We start from the raw sequence: 15,066 nt of genomic DNA, 5'->3' as shown, positions 1-15,066 counted from the left end.
TATCTCTAACAAAGATTTGATTATTATAATGAGGGGTTCAACTTTTCAAGACTAATAATCCCATCCAACTAGGAATAATAACAGTGGAAATGTGGGAGGATGGGGATATATGTTTAGTGTGGAGATATTCCACTCTGAGGGTTGCTAAGAAATCTATCACCTATTACCTATAGGCTATAGTATATATAATGCAAGTTGGGTGCATAAGACAAAAAAAAACCACATATACTGTTCCAGCAAATTATTACATAACATTGGAACCACAAAAAATATTATTTTCTATTCTCTTTTTTTCTTTTTGGAAAGAATATATTTTTGAAATTTTTTCATTTGACAAAAAATATCAAAAAACATAATTTTTTTTACTTAAATATCAATTATTAAAATAAATATTTTGGTGGTTTTAGTTAAATCTCTCAATTTGCTATTTAGACCTCTCATAATTTTTGTAGAAATTTATTTCCGGTTTTACCCTCTGTTAAGAAAAAGAAACAAATTCAACTATTAGAAGCATATCGGAGGTTGACTCCACTCTTTCTGAACCTTTAGTTTTGCTTCACCCTGAAGATGATGCCATGTATCGAAGTGCCCATGCCCAAACCTTTCTCTCTTCTGCAGCAAACCAACCAACGAAGCTTACGCAATTAAAAATGACGAGACACAATCGATATATAGCACAACAAGGAATTAAACTAGGATCCAATTGTTGTGCCAAGCGAGCCTAGCTTCCATCCATCCGCTCATTTCAAGCGAGGGAACTAAGCTTGCCTAAATGAATGAAAAAAAAAAAAAAAACCAATTTGGTTTTTTTCTCCTTCTTTTGTAATTATACTTTTGCATAAGGAACTACCACAAAATGACGTTGGTTTGGTCTGGAAGTATAGGTTTTTCTTTTATTTTGTGCCTTTCATTTTTGGCAAGCTTTCAATCTCAGCTCAACCATCTTTCCGTGTTTTCCTTCCATAAAAATCAACCCAGCTAATTACTTGAGCTGCGTGTGCTTAGATTTGAGATCAAGCTTCAATGTTTATCGAAGCCATTGCTGGTTATGTAGAGATTGAACAAGAATGAAGTTTGTTGATGAATCTCTTTGGCTTGTAGGTATATGAAAAGAGATTGATTGATGATGTCTCTTCAATTTGGGAAAATTGACATGGTTGGGAGGTTTTGTTGTTCATTGAAAGCGAAGACGAGAAAGGGTATAAAAGGGGTTAAATAGGATTTAAAATTTTATAAAAATTAGGGGAGGTCTATATAGCAAATCGGGAGGTCTAACTAGAACCACCCTAAATATTGTGCAACAAAGATTTTTTAGGGTTTCGGCATTCTTATTTCAGAGTCTAGAGTTTTTTTTTTTTTTTTTATCAAAGGAGGTCAGCCCATTATATAGATTCAGCAAGCAGTACAAAAACGAAACACCCCTATGAGATCGACAGAATGAATCGTTCTTCAGAGTACCTTGAGACTCTTATTCTAAACAATAACAAGAACCCAATATACCCCCAGTACACCCATCTTTTAGAAATTTCACTCACCATTATTCGAAACAAAAACCTAGGAACTCCGAAGCAGAAGTAAAAAAAAAAACACCCTCAAAATTACTGGTCTTTGCATCCAAGATCAAAAATCAAGCAACATTTGGAGTAGATAATGATGTGCCACCATTTACTCCATCTTCATTCATTAGAACCGCCGAAAGTAAGAGGCCCCAATCAACTTTGTTCCAGCAAGAGATCCAAGCAGCCCAATACCCAGTCCACAAGGAGTCCACCATCCCAAAAGTCCAACCGAGGGAAGCAGTAACAACCCTCAAGGCCCAAGCTCCACAGAGCCCAGACCCCCCAAGAGCCACTAGAGCAAACCCTAGAGGCCCAGTGACCATCTTACACTCCACCGCAATCGGCCTACCACAGCCTCTGTCGTCAGATATAAAAGAAACGGACCGGCACATACCACCACCTCCCACACCGCCGTTGTCACCACCAGAGGCGATACAAGCCACAACCCACTTAAAGAAACGCCACGGCGAAACCGGTCTTATAGACAACAACTTCGTTGTTGACGCAAGCAGACCAAACCTCCCAATCTTTGTCATCGACAACCAAAGAGGCTTGCCAACAACGCCGACCTCGAAGTTCTTGCCCGTGGACGACGAAAAATGCAAGAAGATTCGCACTCGAACCGGCGGCGTCACCGCCACAAACTCTGGTACTCTAATCTTCATGACTAGAAAATCAATCAGTCTCATATCAGACCCCCTATCTCTATCACAGACTTCCCAGACCCAAATCGTCGGATCGAGAGCCGCTCCACCACCACTGCCATATGGATCTCCTCCAAACCATATCTGATCAACCAGCACCCTATCCCTACCAAAATCAGCAGAAACGCCTCCTCCACCCACAAAGGGAGACAGACAAATAATTTTGTCGCCACCGCAATATGAAAAGCAGAGCAGGCGAGAAGATTTGTTCCCACCGCTCACCAAAAAGAGGAACTGACGATAGTCCTCTCTACAGAGTCAAACTCATTTTTTTGTAATACGCGAGAGCACGTGAGAACTAATTAGAAAACTTGAGAACAGTTTTCCTCATAGTCTAGAGTTATTTTAAAGGAAAAGAATAATAACATGTAGTAACATTATTGTCAAAATTATTTAGTTATCTAATTTTTTTTTTTTTTTTTTTAATAAAGGGCTGGTGCGGCTGCCCTCAAGCCTTGATTAATGAAACCGTCGAATACAAGGGGGGGACATTGAGCCTAAACCCCTGATTACAATAGGCACCTAGAGTACATCCTGAAATAATATCCTGAGTCTCTACTAAACAATTGTATTCAAATACGCACCAGCTAGCAAAGAACGCGCTCCAGACGGTTCTATTTGCTTCCCAGCGGTGGCACAACGGAAAGATAACTCGGTCTACAACTCGAAGACAACATAGCATAATATCCATTCTCACAGCTTTCCCACCATGTTGCCACTGGAAAATACATCCAGTGACACCAAGTTTCACCCTGCCACTAGGAGGTAGCGACCATTTGACAAAGCAAGAAATTCGCCGCCTACCTAGAGCAGACACGTTACTGCCACTAGGAGGTTGCGACCATTTGCAAATGCAAGGAACTCACCCCCTACCTAGAGCAGACAAGGCACACAAAGTGCATAAACCGGCACAAAGCCCATCTCGTCCTACCAACCTAAGGTAGAGACTTATTATAAACAGACAACAAACTATAAAAGAACAACAATTATTTATAAAACTAAAGTCAGCAGCCCACCAGAAAGGGCCCAACTCGCTAAGCCCAGCCCAACCTCCAATCTCCCCATGGAACGCCGAATCTGCAGAAATCCAGTCCCTCCTCCACCAACTCCGCCACCAACGAGCAGCAACCATGCAATCCCACCACCAAACCGGCGCCATCGACCCTGCAGCAACCCGCTGCCGACCATAGATCGCGGCTGATATCGGAGGCCAACTCAAGGTATTACAGATCCATTCCGAATCACCATTGCCAGGAGATCGACGCCCCATCCACGGCTCTGATCCGATCCGCTTCGGTGACCTCAGAACCTGATGCCGGCCAGCAAAACCCCCACGCCACTCTGCACCCGTGCTCGCCCACGACCAGAGAAGGTCAGATCGGAACAGATCTGCCCAAACCGCCATCCATTGCACATCCGCCCTTCCTAGACCATGCCCAAGCCAGAGAGCCCCTCTAGTATTCACAGCAACCTCGCAGACCCGTCCGACGACAACGCCCCAAGGACGTGCCGCCGGACGGAACATCAAGCTCTCACAGTATTACACCAGCGCGTCCTAGACCATGTCTTTCTGTTGACAGCCAAAATTGGAAGATTGATGTTTTTAGTTATCTAATTAACATAATCAAATAATCAAAAATCAACATGATCAAAATTATTTAGTTATTTGAATACTGTTAAGTTGCGGCTATTACCACCCTACTAACTACTTTGTTCACCCTACACATATTTTTTTAATTTCATGTTTACTTTGTTCACACATTTGCAGTACCTAAAATACCCTTTTTCAATATAGGGTTTAACTCGAATTCTTTTTCTATTTGGCTCCCTCCGCATCTCTCTCAAGTTGTTTTTGGCTTCCTCTTGTTTCTCTCAATCAATCTCATGAAGTCTTAGTCAATTAGTCCCACTGAGTTTAACGATGAATAAAAAGATTAAGAATGAAGTTTAAGTACGTATTCTGTAAGGGTAATAAGAAATACTAATTGTAATTTTTAATAAGATATTGTCCTTTATTGTAATTTCATATTAGGATATTTTAGTATTTTAATAAAGGGCTAAATACAAATGACTACCTTGTGGTTTAGGTCCAAAATCAATTCAGTCCCTGAACTTCTAATTTCATCAAAAACACCCCTGCACTTTCAATTTTGATCTAATAGGTCCAATTTGTTAGTTTTCCGACAATTGAGTTATTTAACTTGTTAATGTGGATCATATATGGCCTATGTTTTATGATGTGGTGTCAAGGTGGTCTGCATTGTCAATTTAGGAGTGAGTCCTACTATTAAAAATAAATAGTTTTTCAACAATTAATCCAACTATTTGAAAGAATATTAACGAATTGGACCTATTAGATCAAAATTGAAAGTGCAGGGGTGTTTTTGATGAAATTAGAAATCCAGGGACTGAATTGATTTTGGACCTAAACCATAGGGTACTAACTAGTATTTAGCCCTTTAATAAATCATAAACTTGTAGGATAAACAAAGTAGTAAGAAATACTATTGTAATTTTTATTAAGATATTGTCCTTTATTGTAATTTTATATTATGATATTTTAGTATTTTAATAAATCATAAACTTGTAGGATGAACAAAGTGTTTTTTTTTTTTAATCGAAAGAGGTCAGTCAATTTTATAATTCAGCAAGCAGTACCAGAAACGACACACCCCAGAGGGGCCGTCAGAAAGAGCCGTCCTTTAGGACATACAAATAACCTATTCTAAACAAATAGAAACCCCGCATTCCTGGGTACACCCACCTTTTAGGAAGTCTACGCACCTTTATTCTAACAAAAACCTAGATGCTCAGAAGCAGGTAAATAAAAGTTTCAATCGAGCTTCTGGTTTTTGCGATCTCTCCCCACTCAAAGAAGGAAAAAAGTAGTCATAACTTCTTTCAAAACAGAAGGAAGAATGACTAGAATTAAAACACAAAATAAAATAATAAAAGCCCAAAATAGCCCAGTCCAGCCCAAAGTCCACAATGGAGCCCAACAGTTCAACCTTCCAGAAACCCTAGCAGTCAACTGGAACCCCTCGCAGCCGCCGCCGAAGTTTCTATTGCCCAAAACGAGCCCGGCATCGTCGTCCTCCCTGCCATGCCGATCGCTGTCAAAACCACCACCAGGGACGCCGCCCTCACAAATGAAACCACCAGCCACCAAGGTGTCGACTTCAGAGAAGCCAAAACCACTGGTATCTGCCAACAAGCATCCACCACCGTCAGGGATCCACCCCTCGCCGGAAGTCCATTTTGGTAGCACCTCAGTAATCCTTGTAATTCCAGGCCGCCAGTCCTCAGCCCTAATAAAACCACTGCCGTGCGCATCATTCCCCACACCGCCAACCAAAAAGGACGACAATGCCGCATCACTCTGACGATCAAGAACCCAAAATTGGCCATCACAACCACCAGAAGCGACCAGCACAGGACCAGAGACCATAGCCATAACAGATCTGCACATCAGCATGACCACGGGAAGATATCGGAACCAGATTCCGAAAGGTTCAGAAGCATGATAACGGAGAGGACCTCCGTCTCCATCCTTCCCACGCTGACCGGAGAGAGAGAGAAAGCAAACTACCCCGGCCAGAATTTTCACGCCGCCGCAGAGAAACCCTAGCGGAGCCATTCCACGAATAATAATATGGCTTCTTTAATCAGGATGAATGGATGAACAAAGTGTTAAGTGTATGTGATTGGAAACTAAGCACAATCCTAATTCAAGATTGAAAGCTAATATCAGCATACTAGTAATCCTAGCAAACATACAAGTAATGCAGTGGACCATTAGACAAGATACTCTACCATATCTGAAGCACCAGAACAGACTGAAGCTTGAAGCAATTCTGCACTCTGCTCAAAAGCATGTCAATGCCCATCCTTATGCTACGAGCCAAGACAAATCTGGAGCAAATACATCAAGACAAAAATCTTGTCTCCCACTCCTTGTTTGGCATCTCTATGCTTGTAGTGGTTTAAATATGTGTTCTCCTTTGTTCAATCAACAACTTCAATCAAGCAATTTCATTTCTCTTCACAAAGTAGTTAGTAGGGTGGCAATAGTTGCACCCATACTGTTATTGTTATTATGTATCTATGGCATACTGGATACAAAATCAGCAAAATAGATGTTTATCTAATTTTAGTTCAAAATCAACAAAATCCACATACATCTGTTTAATTTTTTTTTTTTTTATCATCATCGTTATTATGTTTAGGGAAAATTTCACAAACAGTACATCAAGTAAAGACCACTAATAAAACTTATACATAATTTTTCAAACCAATCATTTTGGTACACGGACTCTCGAGCCCGACCCACTTTGTAGACACACCGTCACTAACGCCGTGAAGACCTCTGCCACCTGGCATAATTTAAGGGGTAAATTGGTCTCTCTCTATCTCTTGCTCTGGCCACCCATCTATTTCTCTCTTACTCTGGCCACCTCTCTCTCTCTCACCCATATCTTACCGTGTCCTCCTTCTCCTCCACCTACCACGACTACGTCTCCACCATCTGCTCTGTCGCCGGCGTTATCGCGGTCTCCGTCGAGTACGGCCTCTTCCCGACCCGGCCCATACCCGCTTGCTACGAGGACTCCAGGGCCTCTCTCCAATGGGTCGCCACCCACGCGAACGGAACCAGGCCGGATCAATGGCTAAACGAGTACGCCGACTTGAACCGCATCTTCGTCGGCGGCGACAGCACGGAAGGGACCGATGATGAGATGTGGCTTTACATAAACAAGGAGAATGAAGGGGTGCAGGATAGGAGGTTGAAGCTGACCGCGAATGATCTTAGGACTGTGCTTTAGTGCTCAACTAAATAAAAGTGAGGCATGCGTACCAGTTCATCTTCGGCAGTGGAGCTAGGGAATTGGGTTTGGATTATCAAGCTTGTTCTGGGAACTAAGAGTGGATTGATCAAAGTCTATTTCTGAATTTGAAGGTATAATCTCGAACTTGAGTCCTATTTTGTTCTTGTGTTAGTGATCGAAAACTGGGGAATTGAGTTTGGTCGGTATGGTGAAGTTAAAGACTTGTTATCGAGATTTTTGATGGAAATGTTTATGTTTGTTTGGCTTGGGAGATTGATTAAATTGTTGAAATGGATGACCGGTGATGTTTGGGTTAATTGCATTGAGCTGTTAGGGTGGAGTTGTGGCTATGGTGAATTAAGAAATGAAAGTGCAGAAATCATAAATTGGTTGTGGTGTTGACTGTGTGAGAGTAAATTGGAAATGTACTGCGAGGTGGTCAAAGTTAGAATTAGGGTTGTGGTGGAATTAGAAGTGGGATTGAGTTTGATGAGTGTGGATTTGGATGGTGGTCGCCGGAGTCGTAGAGTTTTCTGGGTTTCGGTGTGTGGAAAGAGAGAGAGAGAGAGAGAGACAGAGAGAGTAAGAGAGAGAATAACCTTTTTTTTGTTTTTTTTTTTACCAAAAAGAAGAGTCAGGGTGAGAGAGTACTAAACTACCCCTTGACAAATGAAAAATGACATAAAGTTAACGACGTCATGTATGGATAGTGGGTCGAGATTCAGATTTCGGGTACCAAAATGATCGGTTTAGAAAATTATGTATAAGTTTTATTAGTGACCTTTACTTGGTGTACTGTTTGTGAAATTTTCCCTTATGTTTATATACACATTTGACTTACCCATTTCAAGTCGACTTTTCTGAATTTGGCAAAGTGGTTGTGTAGAATGAGTCGTTCTAAACTTCTAATTACACAATAGTAGTGCAGGGGCTATAGTGAATGAATGTATCCTATTTTCCGAATTTGTTTATATATATAGGCTCATTCCATAGTGCACGGCCACATGAGGAGAATTTTGCAGACCTCTACCCTCATGTATGTAATTCAATAGTTTATGGTTGGAACTTGCAAACCATTCATTCTACATGCTTACCAAAATATAAATAAATAAATAAATAAAACTTTTTCTCATCTAAACTATGTAGTCACACTAGATCAAATAAAACTAAAGTGTTTATGAGAAAATATTTAATTCCATGTTCAATTTAATTGATTTTCATTTCGTTAGAATTTAGCGATCCAATGTGACCTAGGTCAATAAGGTGTACAGCAAATTGGATTGGATATGAACAGTTTAATTAGACAAATTGGATTGAATTTAAACCACCTCTATGTTATGATTATGGGAGTTTGAAATTTGGGATGGAAAATGGCCCCAACAGTGTCCCACCTTTCGACCATTCTAAACTTTCATACCTCAATTTCAAAAAATATCAGATTGGTATCTGAGGTTCTCACCCTGACCCAATTTTGGTATCTGGAGCCATTAGCTCCGTCACAGTGCGTGCCACGTGGCATATAATGAGGGGAATTTTTGTCCCTCCAGGTATTCCCACCATTTCAATGACCTATTCATTCCCTTCTTTCTTCCTTTGACCCATTTGCCGTCAAATTTGAAGAGAATGGTTTCCGTTGACCTATTTGCCGCCAATTTTGAAGAGAATGGTTGTTACCTCCATCAGAGGACCAAACTTTATATCACTTTAATACACTATGTCAATAAACCCATCAGACGACAGAGCTCAGACGACAGAATGAGTGTTTTCTGTTGTCTGAATAATTTTAACGACAGAATGAAAAAATTCTGTTGTTTGAATATAGTGTATAACATGGTAAATTAGGTTTCTGAAAAAGGTTTTGTTTTAGACAACAGATTTCTGTTGTGCATTACATTGAGGTTGATTTAGTTTTGATTGTTTGGGTTTTTTTTTTTCTTGAAAAGAACTGTTTGGAAAGGGTTATGTTTCAGACAACAGAATTCTGTTGTGCATTGAACTGACTTTGGTTTTTTATTTCCCCCTCCTTTCAGTTTGGTTTTTTGGCACAACGTAAAGGTATATCCCCTTCTCAAAAAAAAAAAAAAAAAAAAAAAACGTAAAGATATATCCGCCTAACACTTAATGAAATTTTGGCCCGACAAATTTGTCAAACTGAAAGAAACCTAAAAACCTTCTCTCAGCTCGCCCTCACTCTCAAACCCACCTCCTCTCTTGCTCTCGCTTTCGTTCTTCAAACTGAAAACCCAATCCTCCCCTCCGCGCATCAGCCCGCACAGCCGCGCCAGCAGCCCACCCGCCTACGCCCCAGCGCCCTCCCCACCTGTGCAGATCCCAGAAGCCCCGCGCGGCCCCGCCTGCGCAGATCCCAGCAGCCACAGCTCACCTCAGTAACTCGCGCACAGCCTCCCACCAGACTGGCCTCAGCCCTGCCGCCAGCCCGGTCTCATCCAACATGGAAACTGAAAACCCAGAATCATCTCAAGCATCTCACCTCGCAAAATAGAAAACCCCATTCGAGCCAAACGATCTCGGTCTCAATCTCAATCCGTATCTTGGTCTCAGTCTGAGTTCGCATCTATCACGGGTAATCCCCTTGGCTAAGTGTTAATAGATTTAAGGTTTTTGTTGGATTGGGTATTTAGGGTTTTCTCGATTAAGTGTTCATCTCACTTTGCCTAGCTAGGCGATTGCATTGGGTAGCAGCACAAGCGATTCAGGCTGAGTCTGTTATCTCTTTAATCCAAAATAGGAAGAGGAAAGTTCAAGGGCAAGCCCACGGGTCACTGCAACTTCTCCACTCACGAAGAGATGGGTATTCAATCTCTCTCTCATTCTTTCACTTTTTCCTCTATTTCTATATCTATTTGCAAGGTCTCAATTGCTTGGTGTTTTCTCCACTCACGAAGAGATGGGTATTCAATAGATGAATTTGTAAATGTTTTGCGTATTCTAATTTTGAATTTGGGGTCTTCATCTAAAAGCTCGTACTTCTTTCACTGAAATTTTGTTCCTTTAATGAACTTTGGTCCAGTAAAGCTTTGAAGATAAGTTATAGGTTTCTGGTAGTGATTTGGCTTGAAATCTGGTAGTGATTTCAATTCGCAGCAGTCAATTTGAAGGTATTGGAGTTTGATTCGCTGTAGGCCATTTGAAGGTATGATTCCAATTGATTTCATTATAAATCTGGGTTTGAGTTGTTCCGTTTGGATAATCATATAGAGTAAGTGTCTATGCTTTTGTGGAGAATCTTTGTGGGGTATTCCAGCTGCTATCCTTTCACTGGTGAATGGGAAACCTCCGATCTATATGAAGTTCCCTTCTGCTTCTGCCAATGAAAAAGTCGAAAAAGTTTTATCTGGTGATTAGAGTATATCATTATAAATTTAGTTGCTGGGTTGATTTTTAGGTGATTGTGTTTATAGTGCAGGTGATTGTGTTTAGTTGCTGTGTTGGATTTCATTTAGAATTTGTCAACAGTATGATTGTTGGTAATGTATGAACTGTTTTGATTGTTAGGGAAACTTGATTAAGTTTTGATAATTGAGTTGTGGAGAGCATGCACTGTTAGTGTGCTTGGGCGAATCCCCAAGCACAGGGAGATCAGCCTAAAGTGAGTGTTATGGTCCTTCTCGGTGTTTACATGACCCTTGCATTTGGGAGCTCGAGGTCTATATTTATTAGGGCTGTGTTGGTAGCTACCTTTGGTCTAGAAGCTGCACAGAAATTCTTTCTGAAGATGCTTAGGAGTGTTTTCAGCGCACCAATGTCTTTCTTTGATTCTACTCCTGCTGGACGGATTTTGAATCCAAGAGATGCAAGGTGGTGAATGACTTACTTATATCTTATTTCATTCATGTAGAAATTGATAGAAAGTTTTGATAGGGTAAATCAGTTATTGTTTTTCTGATGTGGTACTTCACTTTGCTGGAAGTGACTGGGTTATTTTTACAAACCATTACTCTCATGTGAGTCAAATGATATAATCCATTAGATGAACATGTAGTGGATAATGGATATTGACGTGACAAACCATGTAGTGGTCTCAATTCTGGAGCTGATTGTTATTGTTCTGGGTTCTGGGTTGTGGTTGTGGGTGCAGTTGGTTCTGAACTGAGGAAGAGGAAGCTGCTGTTCTGTGTGTTACCAGATTAAAGGTACTGTGTTTTCGAGATTTTATTTTTGTTATGGTATGATTTAATATCTTCTGGCATTTGATTTAGATTTTTCTTATTCCTCCACTTTGGTTTTTTTTTACTTTCTAGTACGATAATGAATGCTAAAGAAGAGTAGCAGTAGTATTGCTGGGTTAAGTTGGCTTGGCAGATTGTGTGAAAACAGTATGTGAAGAGTAGTCATTAAAATTGGAATGAGCAGTCAGACACCCATTTTGTTTGTATTCCTTGATCTCGATGATATCAGTTGCTCTTAATTATTAAAACCAAACCTCACAAATCAATATAGATGGGTACTGTGGTATCTTTTTATGTATGTGGAGTGCAGCTTTCTTCTGAAGCTTAAATTCTTTGTCTGACATTTGCATTTGCTTTATTGTGCAGGCCAAATAAAGGAGGTCTTTGTGGTGCTGCACTGCCAAATTAGTCCAGGTAACAATTGACCAAAATGACCAAAACTGCATATGGTGGAGAAACTTCTCAGCTATAGTGATTTGTTGTCCATATTGGGACAAAGTAGGTGAATTGAAATGAATGTAAACAAACTTAAATTCAATATTAACAGCAACCAAATAACTCAAAAGAGTGAAAGAATAACCACGGCCCTAAATCTTCACTGTAATTAATTATAGAGTTCTTGACCGAAATTTCTCGACTTGGATCTAATGTTATAGGTTCATATTATCACTGATACATTGGTGACAAGTTTGACATTTTGCACATCTATGGTCAACAAGCTCTTACTTTTGCAGCTCATTTATATCAATTTTCCTTTGATCTGCACTCATATATATATGAACGTGTGTAGGTTTACATTATTTCTATTTGCTTTGCTTGGTTTTGTTTTCAGCTTCAGTTTTACATGTACTGTTGGTAATTTACATTTTGTAGTTTCAAAGAAGTATCTCATAAGATGATCTCCCTTCCAAGAAAAGAATAAAACTAATTTATATTATTAGTGTGTGAAATCTATGTAGTAAACATAAATACTTTGTTTGCATTTGTACCACTGCCTACATCATAGAGGTCAATCATTATAGCAGTAATTTTTCTTTTTTCCTTTTTTTTTTTTTGGCTTACAGAAACTTTGCGTTGAAATTAGTGTTTGTAGTTTTACAATTAATTTCAGCATTTCATTGCTGTTTTATTTGGTTTCCACAGATTTTATGTGAAAGAATATTGGCACCATTTTGCTGCTGCTGTTCCTCTGTCTATTCGTTAGTGTTTCCTTTCTAACATTCAATCATTTTCAAAGACAAGTTTTTCTTTTCTTTGTTTCTCCTTACTATTTCTTTTTTCTTTATCTAACTTTAGCCACTGAAAATCTGATGCAACTATAAATATTAGCACTGAATTGATTCAGTAGCATGTGTTTTTGATTAATGTTGACACTATTTTGCAAGTTTGTTGACTACTCAGCATTTGATGACCATGGTTTCTACTGTCTTTGGCAGGGTCAACAAATGCCTTGGTTATATCTAAGCAGACCATTCTACTTCGTGTAGAGGTAGTGAGTAGCTGCTCATGTCTTTCTATAACAACAAGGCAAACCGCTAATTTTCAAGCCAACATCCATCAAACGGTTCTCATTATTGTTTTTCATCTATTGCTTTATTAGACGATACATACCAAGTTTGATTTGAAGTTATTGATTCCACTGAGAAATTCGTGTAACATGTTTTAATCATCCTTTTGCAGCTCAAGACTACATAATGAAGGTTTGATGTTGGACAAGGAGTTCAGAAGTTCAAAGCGGGCGATAATGTTGTAGCATTTCACCATGTGAGAAGAGCCTCTGCTTCAGAATTGGAATGAACAGTAGTAGTAAGAGAAAATGCTAACAACTGAAGCTGCTTTGTGTTAACTACTTGTTTCTATGTACTTATTATGTCAAGATAATGTACTGATGACTTGTACTGTACTTATTATGTCAAGATAATGTACTGATGACTTGTACATATGGAGTTGTTAATATAGATATATAACTGATTCTTTGCCTATAGTACTTGTGTCTGCAGGCATGAGAACAAAAACAAGCTGAAATCCGAATCAACATCAAACAACAAAATTCAAGCAAATGTCTGTTGTCTGAAAGCACCATAAACCACAGATGATGTAGGCTAACTATAGTCCTTAGGCTAATCAGACAACAGAAAGACCTAAGAAGGTTCACGCTGCTACATATTCAAACGACATATTTCTGTCATTTTAGTCAAAAAGAAACAATAGAACTTTATGAGTATATGTTGTTCATGATTGAGTCACACAACAGAAAGACCCAAGAAAGTTCACGCTTTTACATATTCAAACGACATATTTATGTCATTTTAGTAAAAAAGAAACAACAGAACTTTATAAATATATGTTGTTCATAATTGAGTCACACAACAGAAAGACCCAAGAAAGTTCACACCTCTACATATTCAAACGACATATTTCTGTCATTTTAGTCAAAAAGAAACAACAGAACTTTATAAATATATGTGGTTTCTAATTGAATCACACAACAGAAAAACACAAGAAAGTACAAGCTTCTATATATTCGGACGACATATTTCTGTCATTTTAATAAAAAAGAAACAACAGAACATGAAAAATATATGTTGTCTACAATTGATTCACACAACAGAAAAAATCCAAGATAGTTCAAATCTCTATATATTCACACAACAGATTTCTGTCGTCTTAATGAAATACAAACGATAGAAATATATGAAAATATGTTATGTAGAATCCTTTATAACAACATATAACTGTCGTTTCATTACATCTTCAACTACAGAAAGTTATAATTTGACATATCTCGACATAATCAGACAACAGATTATTGGCCGGCCTCTGTTGTTTGAGTGAAATATAGATCACGGGTAATATCTGTCGTCTGAAGGCCTAAGAGATATCAGGCTACTAGACAACAGAAATTTTCTGAATCAGACAACAGCCCTCGGCTGTTGTCTGATGGGGTTATTGACATAGTGATACCTCATGTTTTGACCTCGACTGAAAATAAGTGCCTAGAATTTTTGAAGCTCTAATTAACATACTATGGCACAAACTATGCAACCATAAATGACCAAAACAAAATAAGATGACCTGAAATTAAGCTTGCATTGGCATGAAGTTTCAAACACAATTCTTGTTTTAAAAGGCACAAATAACATCAAATTTGGATTAGCAACATACAAAAACAGAGTGTGCTCTGTGTCAACTTGTCTAGAAACAAAAGAAAGCAAAAGAAATCCATTCTAATCCCACAATAGTGCTCTACTCATCTGTAGTTGGTGGTGGAGGGGCATTCTTTGGCTTGGGTTTTCGGTTTGCAAGTACTTTGAACCTCCTATGTCTAAATTGGGGTATGGATGAGGTTTCTTGAGCAAAACTGGTCTGGGACTGCTGAGTAGGCACAAAATCAGGCTGGGACTCTTGCTGCTGTTGGAAATGCTCTGCATTGTGCTACACACACTGAGCTTCTAATTGCTACATAGTCTGAGCTTCTGATTCTTGCATATGCATAGGTTCCTCATGCTGCATACTCTGAGCTTCTGATTGCTGCACAGGTTCCTCATGCTGCACATTCTCTGCACCCTATTCTTGAACATTCACCTGTTCCTCCTGCTGGACATTACTTCCTTCCTGAGATCCCAATATACAACATCACTATCAACATAATCACAACAACAATCCAAATGCACATCAATTCTATTCAAGTCTGACCATATCCTCAAACCATACCTGATTCCTTGCTTGACAGGTCTTTCTATATATTGTGCCCTTTTTCTTACAGATTGAGCAAGTAACCTGGGAG

General features: G+C 39.3%; 1 long non-coding RNA gene across 7 annotated transcripts; it reads left to right on the top strand.

Moving 5' to 3' along the window:
- Positions 1–8,805: 8,805 nt before the first annotated feature.
- Positions 8,806–13,250, top strand: LOC133719924 (uncharacterized). 7 transcript variants are annotated; one of them, XR_009851557.1, is made up of 8 exons: positions 8,806–9,673; positions 9,769–9,901; positions 10,121–10,243; positions 10,606–10,908; positions 11,189–11,243; positions 11,646–11,693; positions 12,716–12,843; positions 12,960–13,250. It is a non-coding gene; the product is annotated as an uncharacterized LOC133719924 (long non-coding RNA). The 7 variants fall into 7 exon arrangements; XR_009851561.1 differs by lacking the exon at positions 12,960–13,250 and having other exon boundaries at positions 9,773–9,901; positions 10,126–10,243; positions 12,716–12,952; XR_009851556.1 differs by lacking the exon at positions 12,960–13,250 and having other exon boundaries at positions 9,773–9,901; positions 12,716–12,952.
- The last annotated feature ends 1,816 nt before the right edge of the window (positions 13,251–15,066 follow it).

The sequence above is a fragment of the Rosa rugosa genome, chromosome 7 (assembly GCF_958449725.1).
Source record: "Rosa rugosa chromosome 7, drRosRugo1.1, whole genome shotgun sequence".
Classification (NCBI taxonomy): Eukaryota; Viridiplantae; Streptophyta; class Magnoliopsida; order Rosales; family Rosaceae; genus Rosa; species Rosa rugosa.
Note: the sequence above shows the minus strand (reverse complement) of the source record. Positions and strands in the feature narration are given on the sequence as shown.